Here is a 19,547-nt window from a genome sequence, read left to right on the forward strand (position 1 = left end):
AATTCTAGGTTTCTGATAAAATTGCAGGAAAAATGAATCACAGCAAAGAATTATTGTACAACATTTGGGAAATAACCAAATTGTCATTGATGAAGCCCTATAACTCTGGTATTACTAAACTTGAAATCAACATCGAAAGGGACCTTGATGAAGCTATCCAAATGTTGTGTTACAATTTCATGAGAATTTGAACAACATTGTAAACTGAAGCTATAATTTTGCTGATCGTGATCAAATTGTTTATTCAACTTTTCTATGTGTATCGACTGAGCGATTGTGGAGAAAATGCGCCAAAATTTCTGTATTACAGAGTACCTTTCTATGCTATATACTAATTCACTAAGAAAAACCGGCACACTAAAGCTTTATGAAAATTCCATATCAAATAAAGCTAATAACACTTTATAGAATTATAATTTCGTGCGTCCGAAGGATTTGTGTTGAGCTTCTCTGATAAAGCTCATCATACCGTGACACAATTTTGTAACAAAATGAACAAAACATGATTTTATACAATTGTTGTGTTATCAGATTAACTGAATGCTATATAGATTTAGCATGAGTTCTCAGAATATATAAAACGAAAAAAAACATATATTGTCAAATTAAGGAACTGAGAGCGGTAAAATATATTGCCCAATTCAGGAACTTGGAGTGGTAAAACAAAGGACTTACTCAATACAAAATGCAGCTATATCAACGATTTCTATTCTTTATCAAAATGATTGTTAAACCATGATATCATGTAAATTTGATTATATCCACATCTGCAGTTATAGTTTGTCAAGGCTTCTTCTCCAAAAACCTTTATTAGAAGTACTGCAACATTTGTCATCTCTTTACTATTTAATGCCATTATCACTTATAATGTTTTTATTCAAAATTGTGTTTAGGGTTTCGCTTGCAAATCAAAGAAACTGCAGTTGGGAGCAATATGCGATATTTTATTTTGTTTGTCATATCTATAGTTTTATTCTTGTTAGCATTATCTATAGTTTTGTTCTTGTTAGTATTATCTATAGTTTTATTCTATTATTGGTGGTCTCGTGGTAGAGTGTTCGCCTCGATTGCGGGAGGTTGTGGGTTCGAAACACGGCCGGGTCAAACGAAAGACTTTAAAATTATTATTTGCTGCTAAGCACGCGGTATAAAGGAGCAAGAGCAAAGACTGGTCGGCTCGGAATCAGAATAATGTGTCCGGGTAAGGTGACATGTCTTCCTGCGGACTGTTGCCTTGTGAACTAGCGCGGTAAAAATCCGGCTCAGCGTTTCGGTCTATACAAAGCAGGTTTAATATTCATGTTACACTTACGTGTTCTCGTTCTGAATATGCATATTTATGTGACACTGGATATACAACTTAAGCAGACATTCATCATCTATTCTAATATTGAATGCATTCATGTATTTGTATCTCATGTAGATGTGATGTCAAGGTATGGACCATTGTCTACATAACGTCTATTGATAGCATTCACACTCAAAATGCTATGCGGATAGAATCTCTAAACAATGTGCCATTTAATGCGATATCAAAGCTAACAATACCTATTACAGAGGTAATTTGTTCAGACACCCTACCGAATACAATATGTAGATTAATGACAACGACTGATAACAAGTACTGCCTTTAAGTCTGATAAATGACCTTCTGCCGTTAAATAAACTGCATTTTGACCCTGTTAGCATTGATATAAATCTTTTAACTACACATTATGAAATCAAATACTTCAAAATTAATTACAAAAATTTATAATTGCAGAACAGAAAACAATAAATGAATCAGTGATACCATCTTTTTGATATTCTTTTGTGAACATATAGATATATCTTTCACAAGTAGTCTTTGTTTAAACGTATAAAATATTTAAAAAAAAGACTTAAAATCGTCGTGTGAAACCAATAATGATGTTTTTCCATTTTGGTAATAGTGATAAAAATCTAAATGCAAGTTAAAAGCTCAATATCTTAAATATAAAGACATAACAAGTTGTGTAGGAATCGAATTAAAGTACATGAAGAGAACTTTTTGTTTAATTGTCGTTTGATAGACTAGCAACTTGGATACAAAAAGCATCCCTTTTTCTGGTGTAAAACATTTCACTACAAGCAATGTAGTTTTAGAAATATATCCCTATCTTTCCATTACCTTCCAATATCCCTAATTTTGATTTGCTGGATTTGCCAAGATTGAGTTCAAACCATGCAACCATTTGATCATAGTACCATAAAGATCATTTTAATAACAATTGTTTAACAGCAAAAATATATGATAAATAGTAGAGAAACAACACTATAAAATATTTTTCTCTGGACTTACTAGACGAATAAGGTATTATAATCCAATTGGAGTGTTGCGATAGAACAGTGTAATTCTGACAAAAAATTGGTAGAGTGTAGAAATCTCGTAGTATAGTTGTATAGGGAGATAGACAATTGCACTTGGATATCAAATATATAGCTATCTCCATTTTTATCAAAAGTCGACACATAACATGTATAAATACAGCACAAACAACATTTTTTAAAAGACCAAAAAAGTGAAAAAATATATTTTTACAAAACGCATTTGACTAACAGGTCGAACAACAAATGTTCTTAAACCCTGCTGACTGCCATTGGCTATTGCCAAATTAGAGGATCACAAGGTGTAATAAATGGATCTTAATTATAAATTTAATACCAAACAGAAAACAATATTCTTGCGGCTAAGATGGTATACCGCAAACAAAGGTGCAAAGATTTTTGTACACCATATCCGGATTTCGACAATTAATGTCTCTTCAGTGATGTTAGGAATCGAAACGGTATTTGGAAGGCCATATAATTTACCTCAATTTAGGATAGACTCTTGAATTTTGAGGAGTCAAAATAGGATGAGTGGATCATATAAACCCGAAGGCAAATATAATACAAGCCCAAACGAGAAAATATAAACAAGTCATATATATATATATATATGTTGTGCTATCTGGTATAAAGTAAGTCTCCATTAATGTCATAACGACTCGGTAAGGTTTTAGACTGGTTCAATGTCCTTTATCTGTTTGGCTCTGGCAGATATAAATAAGACAACAAGGATATCTGAGATACCCGTATGTTGCCAGGGAGAGGACCAGCCTAGGTTAGGTTTATAACAGAAATAATTCCCAACATATTCCTTTATTATCAATTGATAAGGTAACTCATACCAATGAACATGGTATCTCTTTCCGAGCAGTTAATGAATATCAATCAGCAAACACAACTGCAACGAAAAAGTATATATCGGATGCTACGAAATGATGGTTTCTCTACTTTTGTTGTTGGACATAAACGAATGACATTGTAAAGCTCGTTAGTAACACTGATAACATATGTCCTGATGTACTGATAAATCATAAAATACTTGAAGTATGTCATTGAACCAGATAATTGATTTATTGACATCAAATATTTCTCACTTTCTGTTAGATATAAATGACATAATATTTGCGATTTTTTTTTCGATATCACCAAGATAAGAGTGTTATAATCGTATTATATTATCATAACAAATAAGTAGGTGGGATTGCTGATATAGTCATGCTCAGTATAACATCAAAATGATCAGATTTCACATTAATTGTCATCAAGTTTTGATTTTCTTTTTTTTTACTGTACTTAGAATATGACAACCACTTTGTAGAGCTTCCTCATAGCACCGATAGGCAAAGTCTTTAGCACCGGATATCTCATAGCATACTCCAAGTATTGTTATTGAAGCAGATACACATTTTGAAGAAATTGAATATCTATGTGTCACTGTGAGATATAAATCACGTAAAGACTTTTGTCTGTTGCAAATATCACCAAGATGATGATAGCATAGAAAACTAAGACAGTGGGATATTACAACAGGTGGTATGGTTAAAACGTGTGTTTCAACCTCTAGCTGTAGTTCTTCTGGAATTAATGATGAGTTCGGAATGTATTCGACATCAGCTATAGTAGCCATTTTTATCCTGTCACTCAATCTCATTTTAGAATGTATATTTTGTCTGTAACAATTTCTGTGAACTTTACAGTTGTCATCACCTTCCACCATCATATCAGGTAAACATCTTGATAGAACATAATCCGTTAGTGTTAGTGAAACTTTAAACTGTCCTATTACATAATAAAACGATGCGTATAACAACCAACCTGATGCAGCATCAGTCTTTGTGCCGTTTTGTAAATGTCTATGATAGCATTTGCGTATGTTGTACGTGTTGCCGATTGTGCTTGGTGATGGTAGTAGTTGTGCAACATATTTACTGATTTCGGCATAATGATGTGAGCATACATCATAAATAAATGTAGACTATTCAGAATTTAGTAAAGATTTAGTACATTCAATCCTTGTTTTCAAACATGAAACTGAATACGATGTCGTAATCCTGTAAAATAGGAAGTCTAACTTAATGGATGGAGATTCACTATTTGCACTTGTTAAACTTGAATTTTCATTGTCAGACGGAAATAAACTAGTTATCAACCCATCAATCCCTCCAAATTTGATACTCTCAAGTACACCTAGTAGTATATTCTTGTTACTCTGATTGATCTTTCCTCTGAACATGTTGTGTTCAGGTATAAAATAATTCGGACAGTAACATGTGTTTACCCATGACATTAATTTATCAAGACAAAGAGAAAAACAACTATACAATTTAGATAGTTGAAATGTGTCAATATCCGACTCTTCTGAGACCCAAAATAAAGCCGTCTTCAGGAAGTAGGAACACAATATTTCTTTGACATCATTATTTGTGTTAACGATGCACTTTAATGTTTATTTAAGTAGACCGTAACATAAGAATTGAGTAGAATTAAACGAATGTGCAAGTATTTTTTCTGCCACAGAGAAAGATATTCTCCATTAGAATTCATTATCTGATAATGTCTTAGGTCCTATAGGTACTAACAAGCATCCGTATTTCATGATCCTGTCAATATCAAAGTTCGTAGGCCATTGCCATCGATGACGAGATGCCCATGGAATTGCGTTGTAAGGCAGATATTTACTCCGTATACAGAATGCAATATCTATCGTTTGGTATCGGTCTGATATACATGGACCATGTACATATGGATTTATGGAAGAATACTCTTGCTTAGCTAAATCTAGAAAGTGTTTTACTAGAAGATAAAATTGTGTACCGGTACATGTACCTAGTGGACAACGGCCACATTGTTCACGGGGGGATACCTCATTATGTGCTGCTACGTGTCTGAGTCTGGCAAACCCAGGATGATCAATATCTATTTCCATAACAAACATATTACGATGTATTTGGTTTTTGATGTTCTTTACATTCCGTGTTACTTCTATATCATTGAGTACGTACATAACATCCATGTCACTGCCTGGTAAATCAAGTCCTTTTGCCAAACTCCCACTTGATATTTGTGTACGATTATCGAAACATGATGAATTGAAGATCCTATCTTCTATGATAAATAGTCGTTGTCGCTTTCGTATATCTATTTCAGTACCAACTGTTTGTACTAGGTGTTCGTACAAGCATTTCTCCCTCGGATTATTTTCGAAACAAAGCAAGTGACCTACGAAAAATATATATATTTACATATTCATCAAAAAACGTACAATGCCGTCCGTACATGGAGAGTTATTTCCCCGACATTTATACTAAGCAAACGTTAAAATTAGAGTGTCAATATTAAGAGGTATGTAGACACATCCGACCTCTAGCGTACATTCTAAGCAAGGTACGACATTTCACAAACAATGTAACAATACTAATCATGTTGGCTATTGCGTTCTTAGGATATCACCGGCTTAGAACTCAACACTAATGCCTATATATGTATATAATGAAATTATTTGTCCTGTCATTTGTAGCTAAATGAATGTCAATAAAGATGTAAAATGTTGATATGAAGTATCTTTGATAAGTTTATTTCTGCAAATTAACTATTTATAAGCAGTTGAATCATTCAAAACACAAAGGTTTTGTCTTTCCGTGTGCACATATAGACTTATCTGTACTTTTGCGTTATTTCTTGTGTTTAAGCGCTTCTGGTTAAGGTAGATTTAGAAAAGCGGTTTAGACCAACTTAATTTATAAAGCGTTTTTTTTCCATATGTATTGTATTATCAACCAAAGTTATACCTTTGCATATAATGTACCTTAATATTTAGCCTGTTTGTATTGAAATTTACATAAATCTTCCTCGTTCAAATTTCACAATACAAATATTGATTATATCATAAATTTAGTTCATCCTAGCCTCAAGTATTCGATTGCAAATAAGTGAATACGACTGATTACCAATTTGTCATGGTGTTGTCTGTTTGTGTTTAGCTGTTTAGCTTATAGTTACAATTAAAATCTTGGTAGACCGTGTCTATATTTTGATTACATGGAAACCCAGTATACAACTGTCATTGCCTACAGTTTTAGAAATCGACATGAGAAAGTTATTACCTTTATTGCTGTCTGTACAGTTCTGTAAGTATTCTAAATATTCATTGGAAGATTTGTCAGGATATCTAAGGTTCAGTATACACTGTTCCTTTGTTTTCCTTCTTTCTAAACAAGCTTTATACATTCGTTCAAACTGACTGATTGTTAGTCCAAAAACGTCATTTGATATCCTCATTCCTCCATCGAAAGATTGGTAAAGTAATTGTGTAAACTTACGCTCTCCACTGTACGGAAAACGTTTTACACCGTATAATTCATAGTACGTAGTTTTTGTTATGCCAAATAGATTTTCATCCTCAGAATTGTCTAGGTTTCTGGAGTTTCATGATGTCAACAAGAAAGATACGATTTCATAGATTCAATAATGGATTTAATATTTGTATTCAATTAATACAAAGATTTCAATGTATGTTAAAATTGTGAATGGAAATGGGGAATGTGTCAAAGAGACAACAACCCGACCAAAGAGCAGAAAACAGCCGAAGGCCACCATTGGGTCATCAACACAGCGAGAAAAATCCCGTACCCGGAGACGTGCTTCAGCTGGACCCTAAACAAATGTGTACTAGTTCAGTGATAATAGACGTCAACATATAAATGAACTAAAATTAAACATCATACAAGATTAACAAAGGCCACAGGCTCCTGACTTGGGACAGGGTTAAACATGTTTTGTGAGAACACAACCCTCCCCTATACCTCTAGCCAATGTAGAAAAAAACAACACACAGCAAAACTCAGTTTAAAAGAAGTCCGATGTCAGAATAGGTAACACAAGAAACTAAGCAAAATGACAATGATACATGAATTAACAAAGGATTACTAGCAGTTACTGACATGCCAGCTCTTGTAAGTATTTCGAACGGCGATCATCCAAAACCTTATATTTTGACATAGCGTTTTTATCAATAAAATTTCTGTACAACTTAAAAAAAAAGCAAAGAATAAAGGGTATCCATCCATGACACAAAATCAGTACATGCACAGTAGAACACACACAAAAAAGCAAAGAAACAGCGCTTTTATTGATGTTCTTCATCTCAAAGTTACAGTGAGACTGGTGATCATCCAAAACCATATTTAAAATTATATACCGATTATCAGGTAACATATAGGCAGTCTAGGTGTAAAATTTGGTTTCTACATTTTAATTACATGTTACTATAATTGCGTTTCTAATATGTAGTAACGTTTCATGGCTTTAGTTTACAACGTTGTGTCCATTTGTCCTGTTCCTCATATGTATGCACGTGTCTTAATTTGAGGTACTATTGAACGAGTATAAGAAAAGCTAACCATTTCAGTTACTTTGTTATGGTTATACAAGGGATTTTCTTTTTCGTTTATAATAAAGGAGATGAATTATAATAAAAAATGAGACAACCATCCAACAAAATCCAAATAACATGGGTTAAAGCAATTAAATGTCATCGACGGCTTCCAACAATGAACAAAACCTAAAGAGTATAAATATCTGCAAAGGACCCCTACATTTCAAAATGTGAAACAATTCAAACGAAAAAGCAATCGCGTATCGTTGATAATTTTTTACAATCCCTAGGTCGATGTCACTGCTATTGGACATTTCGTTTCCGAGACTTCACCAGCCAAGTAGTCAGCATTATTGTGCTGACATAGATCTATATCATTGATGTATTCATTTTCTGTAAATTTACTGTTATAAAGTGTTGAATCAATCGAATCTCAATCTTAATTATGCTATATCTTGGTAAAACAATAGTCTTTTGTTGTTATATTCTTTAAACCCTGTAACAACTTAGTCAGGTGGTGCTGAAAGGTTGATGTAAAATCCTGACTATTGAAAAAAAAAAAAAAAAAAAAAAAAAAAGGACATAAAAACATTTCAAAAAATATATTACAGGACAATAAATCACACTTACTGCCTTACCTCGGCTCCTCTTGAAAAGGACAAACAATAGAGAGCACATGACATTCTTAATGCTAATAAAAAAGCACAAACAATAGAGAGCACATGTCATTCTTAATGCTAATAAAAAAGGACAAACAACAAAGAGCACATGACATTCTTAATGCTAATAAAAAAGGACAAACAATAGAAAGCACATGGAATTCTTAATGCTAATAAAAAAGGACAAACAATAGAAAGCACATGGAATTCTTAATGCTAATAAAAAAGGACAAACAATAGAGAGCACATGGCATTCTTAATGCTAATAAAAAAGGACAAACAATAGAGAGCACATGACATTCTTAATGCTAATAAAAAAAGGACAAACAAAAGAGAGCACATGGCATTCTTATTGCTAATAAAAAAAGGACTAACATTAGAGAGCACATGCAATACTTAATGCTAATAAAAAAGGACAAACATTAGAGAGCACATGGCATTCTAAATGCTTATAAAAAAGGACAAACACTAGATAGTCTATTGTATACTTCATAAAAAAGGACTGGAGAATTTTTTGTTGACAGTAAAATGAACGACTCTTACCACCACATACATCCTCCTCTTCTGTGATAAGAACAAACAATAATAGCGCATTGTATACTTCATGATAATTAAAAATGACGGAAAGAGTTACATTTGACAGAACCTAAAACTGAACCATAGCCGATACTTGGTATTCTGCTTAAAAAGGGACAATGCGAATTATCAAAAATACTTGACATCACAATTGACGACACTAACTAAACACATGGCTCCAGAGTCTTGACCAGGTAAATAACAAAATTTTGTGGGATATAATCAACTTTACGTAGATATAAACTTCTCGTTTTTCCTTTCATACAAAATGTCATAAAAGTTAAGTGGATATTACGTTTTACAGAGCCTATAAATATTTACAACTACCATTCAAAAAGGATACAACTGTGGAGATACACTGACGTTATATACATCGCAATGATGACATCTGATTCATGATTGACACCTTAACCTAGACTATAGTATCCATATGTTATCAATGTGAAGGCAGTTTACGCATGTCTTGACCTTGACCTTATGAAACATTATGTAAAGCTGTAACTGGAATACATATTTGATTTCTGATAACTTTTACTGCAATGAGATCAAGTTTACGTTACCTTCAATGGAGATACATTTACAGCTAAACCTGTGCTCACACACCAACACGATGATTATACACTGCAGTTTTAGGAAGATGAAAACTATTGAAAAAAGACTTCCTCCACGAAATCTATAATACTTGTTGTGGAGAAATTTTCATTGGCTCATAATTTATCAAAGAGATGGACAGATGTTTATCATAAGTGATGTGCACTTGTTTAAATGTACAGTAAGGAAATCAAATTAAATAAAGTAAGAGTTGCAACTAATTTGCATTTTTATTTTTGTATTTTTCGATCTACTCATAGCTAAAGGATGAATTGATTTTTCTTTTTTTGCATTTTGTCATATTATTTATCACACATCATATTTCCGATAAAACGTTTTATTACAGATACGTTTAACAGCAAAACACTTGTCATCAATCAAATAAATCAACCTTGGGAAAACGCATGTGGATACAAATAATATTTGATAAAACACGATTTTTTCACATTTATTAGAAACATAAACTGATTTGGTATGATTGCCAACGAGAAAAAAATAAAAAACAACACATGACGTTAAATTTTCATTTATAGGCCTTCGTACGACCTTTAACAATGCACACCCATACTGCATAGTAAGCTATAAAAGGACCAGAAAAGAAAAATGTAAAGCAATATTAGTTCAAACGAAAATAAGTTGACGGTCTGATTTATGTACAAAACAATAAACGAAAAACACATTTGATACACAGCAACAAACTAAATCATATGCTCCTGATTGGGCACAGGAACATACACAATGTAGCGGAGTTAAACATGTTTGCTGGAGCCAAACCGCTCTTTTAACCTTGGACAATAGTGTCTTTGTGCCCCAAGAGAGAATGGGGAATGTAAAAATGGTAACGTTAGTATTCTTCCTACCGGCAAAAAAGTTTTGTTAAAGTGGGACGTCATTTTGGCTGTCAGAAATGAATAAGTAATAGAATTTGGTCGTTAAATCCTATGCCTCGTGTATAGATATTGGCATGCTCTCTGAATATGTAGAACCCTTAGAACAACTCTTTAAGTCGTCCAGAGGTGGCCTCTTGGAAAACAAAACATCTGTCCCTATCCAATATACTCTTATTTTCCACTGGTAATCCAAATTTCCCCGACCTTCATCCCGAACGGCGTTTATTACTCGTCCTGAACATGCATAAAATATTTGGCACTGGACGTAAATCAAATATCTATCAATTTGGTTGTGGTAGTCGTTTCGATAATTGGAATGTATCTGTTGTCATCCGTTTAATTTTCTTGGTGAGAGTTGCAGTTTAAGTTATAATTTTGATGATTATACTTAACTTTTAATACTACGGTATATTCTTTTCAGCTTTTGTAAGTACCGATACAATGGTTAGTAGGCGACGCTATTTTATGGGTCTAATTTTTAAACTATACAATTTATATTAACAAGCGTGTTGCTGAAAAAAAACATCACCTTTTAGTGCACTCAAGACTTTTCACATCAATAAATTTGTGAAGTACTGGACTTACCACACCATACACCGTCTATGTAGCGAAAATCAGGTGTCCGTTGCCAACTGATACTTGTCTACGCCGTATACTACACAGCTAATTTTTCCAAAAAAAGGTTTGTTACGCAATTATTTGAAGAATTTAGGCTACGGGGTGTTATTGTCTCATTAGCAAATTTGACCAAAAATGGCAAAACATAGATGTCACTTTTCTGGGTAGGCTGATGGTTAACCTCAATATATAATACCGACGATCAGATAGAACGACTAGCTATAGAATTGGTCAGGTGGTATATCATCTGACTAAATTACCTCATTTTCGCGCTCCTTGTGGTCGTCTTTAGCTTGCATTGAATTGCGGATTTTTCCCTCCATGTTGAAAACTTCACTGTTGACAATAAGAACAGTAATACAAGCGTCTTATTTTGCATTTGGTTTTTAATGTCATTGTGCATGCATGTAGTGGTTTAATGTCTAGTACGGTCAACTATCTTTTATGGATGATGTTTCCTAAGTTGCAGCTTTATATTGATTCTTAATCCATCAAGATGCAATCTTCAATGCGATAAAAATCGGCAAACCTCGGCAATTTTTAACCCGAATAATCCAATCGTTATATTCTGATTACTACGATCACTCAATTAACGTCTGAATGCACTTACAGTCAAAACACGTCAACCATAAATTAATGAAACGAGCTGCATCATGTGATCAATATATCCTGATTTATGGCGCGAAATGAAGGAGGAGTTTAAAATTGTTTATAAAAATGTGCAACGGAGCACGAATCATGTTTTCATTGTACACACGTGTTTGATCAGAACAATTTAGCGAAGGAATATTCAGAAGATTCACGTTCAAATCGATATAATAGAAATTTTGAAGTCAGTTTATGGGGGTGTTGAACTACGTGATTATGTCAGTGTTTTTGAACAGAAATGTTTTGTTTGCAGCAAGTGCTATAATGTTATACAGGGTATATACAGGTGTCAGATGAAACTGTCTGCTTTGACAGACTCTTTGAGAAGAGAAGTATCTACAACATTTTCTTTATTGACTCCAGACAACACAACTAGAGTAACGCCATGTATTAAATCATGTTTACTTGCACAGGAAAAACAATCTCCAACCAAGAAAAGATCGAGGGAATGTTTGACTCTAGTGATATACAGTTGGGTGCAGACCAAGCATTACATGTAGACGGGCGGAAAAAGTTAAGGCGGCGTTTACTCGCGTGCACTTCATATAAACGCCGCGTTAACTCTGCGTTAACTCCAAAATTTTAGTAGACATCAAAAGTAAACGGGCGTTTACTTGTACGTTTACCTCCGCGTTAACGCGAAAAAAGGCGCGTTTTCTAATTTTTTTGTAAAATATTCACGAATGTTTACTACTGCATGAATGTAGTAAACGCACATTAACCCATATTGGCATCGTATTTTGGATACAATGACCTATCTTTTCACATTATAATTCTAATTCTAACTGCACATGTTCGACAAATATATAGATTAACAAGTACAATGCATTATGTGAAACGTATTCAATTAATTGGAAATTGAAAACTGTACATAAGTAACAAAAATATGTTTTTTCCGGAAGCGTAAAACCTTTTTTATTTATATTTTTGCCAGTGGACATGGATTTAAAAACGATTACATGGTCCAAAAACTAACTTTTCAAATTCATGATATTTTTTTGTTAAAGCTTGACCAAGGTACATTAGGAGTTACTGTAATGACAAGACGATTGACAGGATATTTACTGTAAATTTATAAATTGCAAAATTTGTTGTCGCATCCAATAATGTTGCCAATATTTTCCATTTTGTTAAAATATTGTACAACGGCATTAAAATTCTGTACTTTTTGTCCCTAAGAATGATTTGTTATACACAAATGAGAGCTCTATAAAGTTAAGGTTATTGATATATACGTCGATAACAATAAAAAGTGACAATATTTCTTTTTTGCGTGAATCCCCTGAGGGGTTCACGCTTATATATTGGCGAGTTTTGGAAGTGTCTATGGGCCATTCGATATCCTCGTAATCAAGATTCTCGTAACATCTCGAACATTTTCGATCATTTATACAGGTAGTTATTTATGTCTTTGATACGGTCCCTCTATTGAAAGGCTACCACGTGACATTGTATATTTCAACAATCAAAGTTCATTTGTAGATTGGAAAGTAAAACAATAAAGACTAGGTTGCAGTCAAAAAATCCTTTATATGCTAGAACTTATTTGCCTTTTGACAAAACATATGTGTTTTTAATAATGTGAATGTTTATTAAATATCAAGTATGATGATAACGCAATTATATAATTCATGCTTTGAGACGGTCCCTGTACGCGTTGTGTGTGTAGTATTTAATACAGACTACTGTTGCGCATTGTGACAATAAACCTTGAATAGTTTATATATATATATAATGTCCCAGAATAAACTGATTATTCCTAAACGTTTATTATTTGATATTTTGTATTTCAATCATAGTATGGGAAAATGTTGGAAAGCATGAAGAAAATTAAGAAAACGATATTTCTGTTAAAACTATTTATATCTTTGGTCGGAAACACAGTGGTCGGAAAGCAGAAAGATAATCAATTAAACAAAAGGATTCTTCAGTCATAAATATCTAATTTTTATTAATAGTTACTACCAGACTAAGAGAATATTTATTATAAGTTTAAACTGAGACTGAATTTATTCTTAATAGAATATAATTAAAATTGTCATATGTATGTGCATTATGTCTCACAGGTCTGAACAGTAATTACATTTATGAAAATTATATGCAACGTATGAGCACCAATGAGCAGGGATGCGTACCCAAAGTTAGCTAAATATCTAAATTTTAAACGGTCGTGAATGAAAAAAATACTTGCATGGTTTCAATTCACAAGGATTTTAAATTCTTGCATCTCACAAAAAACGTAATTAATATTTTACAATATCATAACAAAATTTAATTACTATCATAATGTTAAATACTTTATACTGTTTTAGTATGGATTTATAAGTCTCTGCTTATATTTTGTATAGCAATATATTCATATAGTGGAATGTAAGACTTTAAAAAGAGATTGATTTGATAAATAAATAAATAAAATGTCTATCCGTAAATACTTGACGTTTGTGTTTATTGATAATATATATTCTAAATTTTCGGAAAAAATTCACTAATAGGAATGTATGTTTTTCCATAAAATTTCAATTCTTTTTTTTTTTTTTTTTTTTTTTTTATAGTTCAACCTTAATATTTGTACTATGGTACGATTTTGAAAATTTCATTCATTGTGTAGACCAGCTATCCTACACGTCTTGAATCGTTCACATTATATATCAACCTGTACACACGCACACTATCGCCCCCCGGTTTGCGTTCACAAAAATTCCGGATAAAATGTCAATGAATCCGGAGTCATAACACTTGAGGTAGGTAGTTTGACATCCGAATTCAACTATTAGATTAATATATGGGATGACGCAAATGCGTATTCTTATCCAGAGTATCAGTGCGTATGCTTTCTATTTACTATTTCTTGCGCAAAAATACCACGTGCATGCATAAATATTAATTTTACTCGTGAATGCGAATTTTCGCTTTTCTTATCTAAATTTAGGACACGACAGTAAAAGCTTGATATTTGACTTTCAAGCATAGTCATCATTACTTACGGTATTCTGACCTCTAGCTGTTTCTCTTTTGTTTTCTTTTTTGAGTCACTATCCTATTACAAACTTCGACATTTTCGAAATGCTAAGGATTTTCTACCCAAGGAATAGATTACTTAACTTCGTAATTTATATGGCTTTTTTAACTTTTTTAATTCGAGCGTCACTGACGATTCTTTGTAGACTTAACTCGCGTCTTGCGAACAACATTTAAATCCTGGTTTCTTTTTATATATACATATCTTTTTATATAAATTTGTTCTTTTGATAGTATGTTCAGGTATTCATAAAACTTCTGAAAATAAGATATTCTTCAAAACCATGTTTTCCTGTAGAATAGTTGGATTGATTTAAGTAAAATCAGGAAATCCTTAAAATTTGAGATGTTTTATGCGACCAAAATAAGTCTCTATATTAGAGGTCCCAAAACCTACTTATAAGTTGCACGCTACAGGGTTTCACTTCACGTTGAAATAGGACATTAAATTTATCTATACAACATCTACAATGGGTACAGACAGCTTCAATAACGAGTTTAGAATAATTGAAGGCATCCATGCATAAAAAAAATATGAAGATATGATAGATAAAATAAATGCATCCAGATTATAAAGTAAACTGAATGCTTAAATTTATATTGCGATTGGTTTGTGCAATTTGCATTAGACATCTGGTTTGTAGAAACTGGGATTTGCAAAAGGGTTATCAAAAAAAGATGTTCATTCCCAAGTAATAAATAAAATAGTCGAGCTTTAAAATGTATATTCAAATAGTATCTGTATATATACATTTTTCTATTCACAACTATCCAACATTGCTTTCAACTGACTTGTGCAAGAATCTACACACAATTACATATTTTTAGTAAAGGTGTTTTAACATCATCATTATCTTATTCTATTCACAGTCAATTATTTCAATTCAAAAGCAACCAAAAATTCAGCATAATTTTTTTGGTGACCAGTCAGCGGTCTTTGGATCACGTATTGCTTTTCTTTTTTTAAAGAAGCAACTTGTTTATACGTATTCTTGTACTGGCCTGATAATTGAGTACTTTGTATACCTCAGAATGGATTGTTGGAAATTAAAGTTAAAAAATGGAAATTAAAGTTTAAAATTGCAAAATTTGTTGTCGCATATAAAGAAAGGTGCCAATATTTCCATTTTGTTAGAATATTATTCAACTACATTAGACTTCTGTTCTTTTTGTCCCTAAGGATGAATAGTTTTACACAAATTGAGAGCTCTATAAATCTACGGTTACTAATATTTATGTCGATAAAAATAAAAAGTGACAATTTTCTTTTTTTTTTATCAATATTCTTGTACTGGCCTGATAATTGAGTACTTTGTATACCTCAGAATGGATTGTTGGAAATTAAAGTTAAAAAATGGAAATTAAAGTTTAAAATAGCAAAATTTGTTGTCGCATATAAAGAAAGGTGCCAATATTTCCATTTTGTTGGAATATTATTCAACTACATTAGACTTCTGTTCTTTTTGTCCCTAAGGATGAATAGTTTTACACAAATTGAGAGCTCTATAAATCTACGGTTACTAATATTTATGTCGATAACAATAAAAAGTGACAATTTTCTTTTTTTTTATCAATATTCTTGTACTGGTCTGATAATTGAGTCCTTTTTATACCTCAGGATGGATTGTTAGATAAACAAGTGAAGAAATTTAAGTTTTAAATTACATAATTTGTTGTCGCATAAAAAGAATGCCAATATTTTCCATTTTGTTAGAATATTAAACAACGGTATTAAAATTCTGTTCTTTTGGTCCATAAGGATGAAAAGTTTTACACAAATTGAGAGCCTTATAAGTCTACATTAATTAATATTTATGTCCATAACAATACAAATTGACAATATTTCTTTTTTTTTTAATTAATATTCTTGTACTGGACTGATTATTGAGTACTGCTTATACCTCAGGATGGATTGTTAGACATAAAAGTGTAGAAATTTAAGTTTAAAATTGCATCAATATATGCAGCCAATAGTTTCCTTGTTTCTTGATTATAATGTATCGACATTAAAATTTGATTCGTTTGGTACCGCAGTATGAATAGTTTTACACAAATTGAGAGCTTTTTCAGTTTACGGCTACTCACAAATGTATATGTATGTCGATAACAATAAAAAAGGGCCAATAGCTCTTCTTTTTTATGTTATTTATGCGAGCCTGATAATTGAGTACATTTTACCCCAGGATGGATTTTCTGACATGAAAGGGAAGAAGTTTAAGTTTAAAATTGCAAAATTGTTGTCGACATCAATATAAGGTGTCAGTATTTTTGCTTTTGTTACACTATTTTGTTACAGCTACGGTTATTTATATGTATAACGATGAAAATAAAAATTGCCAATATTTCTTTTTATATAGTTAAAGCTTGTACCATTGTACTGGCGGGATGAATTCTTTCTTTATACTTTAGGATGGATTGTTTGACATAAAAGGGAAGGAATTATTTCGACGATGTTTTTATAAAAAATAATTCCTTATGTCTGCAGCGATGAACAGGTTTGATAAAATTGACATTATACATCGTATATATAAATGTCGATCAACTAAATAATTTTTAAATTCAGTTAACCATGAACTTCGGCAAATATTTTGAAATTAGTGTATTGTCTAAAATCGAAATTTCATAGATCATTTTATGTTGTCTGTTTTATTTCATGTCTTAGAATTGCCTAGTTAAATTTACCATAATGAATATTGTTGTTAAGATATAAAACTTTCTTCTTTTTAATGTTTTGCAGTATTTTATTATCCAATAATTTCTGGAAATATTGTTTAGTGATACTTAATTCATTCATCATTTGCAATATATGAATAAGCCAGAAAAAAGTATATTTATAATTTCCACAAAAAGTTAACGGGAATAGTAAACGCGGGTTTTCTAAGTGCACGTACAGGTAAAGATGTAAAATCTGTAGTAAACGCCCGTTTACTACCGACTAAACAGACACAGAGTAAACGCGTGTTCACGCGAATAGACATTAGAAAATTCTCATTTGAACCGCGTTAACGCAATTGTAGTGAAATTGTTAAACGCAAAAATTGGAGTTAACAAATGAAATTTGTGCACGCTGCGTTTACGTGCGTCTACTTTATGATATGCTTGGTCTGCACCCAACTGTTGGAATACAGCCTCATGGAGAGAAACCAACATCATGTCAATCTCCAAAAGCAAAGAGAGAGAGATTAAATTTCAACAAAACTCCACGAAAGACACCTAAATCAACAAGAAAACACCCTGCTAGTCCTGGTCCCAAAGTGAAGGTTAGTCATTATATATTAAGATTGAAAATTATTCTACATTGTATTAAAGTAAATGTTTTATCAAACAGTAAAATTGTGTACTTGTTTAATGAATTGCAGTGCTTAACATCTGTACACACATGCAATGTACATATAGCAACTGCAACCAGTTAACAACATCAACCTCTAATGTCAAGCCTTAAGCTTATAATGTCATGATTGAATAATATGACTTTTAAAATTGGAAGTGTACCTTGAAATAAACTCGACAAAGGAGCATTCACTGATACAATGTATGTACATTATAAACATTAATTCACATGCTCACGAACAGCTGTACATACATTTCATAATCTGTATTCATACAAATTACTCCCTTCATTTGTTTACGTGTTGGTATTGTTTGTGTATCACAGGTACATCTTGGATGTCAAGGCAGTTCAAGACAAACTACATTGAAAGGTTCAAGTAAACTGGCTTGCAGAGCAATTGTGCTTAAGCAGTACAAAACAACAATTTATCATTTACTCCAGATTGAGGATTTCAAGAAGAACATATTTCAAATAACAAAAAAAAAAGATGAACCAGGAGCTCCATCAAATATGTCAAGCACAAGACAGTTTGTTAAGAACAAAGAATCAAGAAAAAAATTCCCGGAAGGGAGCTTACAATAAACTCAAACAAACATGTATATTGGTAACATTTGATGCTGTTAATTGCTGGAAACAAGAATAAAAAGATACCAAAAATTTTATCCAGCATAGCCATTTTGCTTTTCAACAGAAATTCACAGATGGGTGCAATACAAGCCACCTACAGTATTTTGGTGTTCAAAGGTCTCATTCGCACCAAGGTAAATATATCTTAACATGATAATATATGCATGTACAATCTAGAAAGAGTGGAACAAGAAAAGGTTTGTCACACAAAAAGAGTATTCCAATGTACATATAAAATACAAAGATGTGTTTTAATTGTCAATGAGACAGTTCTTCACCAGAGCCCAAATGACATAGACGTTAACAAATATAGATTACTGTATGGCCTTCAACAATGAGCAATACCATACCTCAAAGCCAGCTATAAAAGGCACCTGACCTGATGTAACACACAAAACAATTAAGGATGTTCGCTACTCAGTTTCAAAATAACAAGCTTTTCATAACACTAGAATATATTGATAGGGGATTAATAAAGGAACCAAAAGAGCGAAAAAAAAATATAGGTCCGTGTGCTTGTTTTTGAGATATAAGCCATTGAAATTTTGGTGGGAAAATGTTCTCTCTTGATTTTTCATAGCTTTATCATTGACAAGTTTAAGTTCTTAAAAACTATTAAAAAATAACAAAGATTTTACAAGACTTTTACAGATGCCTTATATTCATACATGTAAAAGATTTATAAAAAGAAAAATGGGGTTTTGTGGGCAAAATTTTTTAAGGCATTCAAATGGATAAAACCAGAGGATTCCGAAAATCTGACAAAAATTCCAAAGCATGACAAGCAAACATCCTTAACTAAAAAACAATTAATAAAAAATGCACTTAAAGTCCTTTTATTCACTACGTTTTTCTGCAACCGGTTT

General features: G+C 32.2%; 1 pseudogene; it reads left to right on the top strand.

The window, feature by feature from the left end:
* LOC127718731 (uncharacterized) overlaps positions 1 to 19,547 on the top strand; it is a 48,116-nt pseudogene that overhangs the window by 26,798 nt on the left and 1,771 nt on the right.

The sequence above is a fragment of the Mytilus californianus genome, unplaced genomic scaffold (genome assembly GCF_021869535.1).
Source record: "Mytilus californianus isolate M0D057914Y unplaced genomic scaffold, xbMytCali1.0.p SCAF_10, whole genome shotgun sequence".
NCBI classification, from domain to species: Eukaryota; Metazoa; Mollusca; class Bivalvia; order Mytilida; family Mytilidae; genus Mytilus; species Mytilus californianus.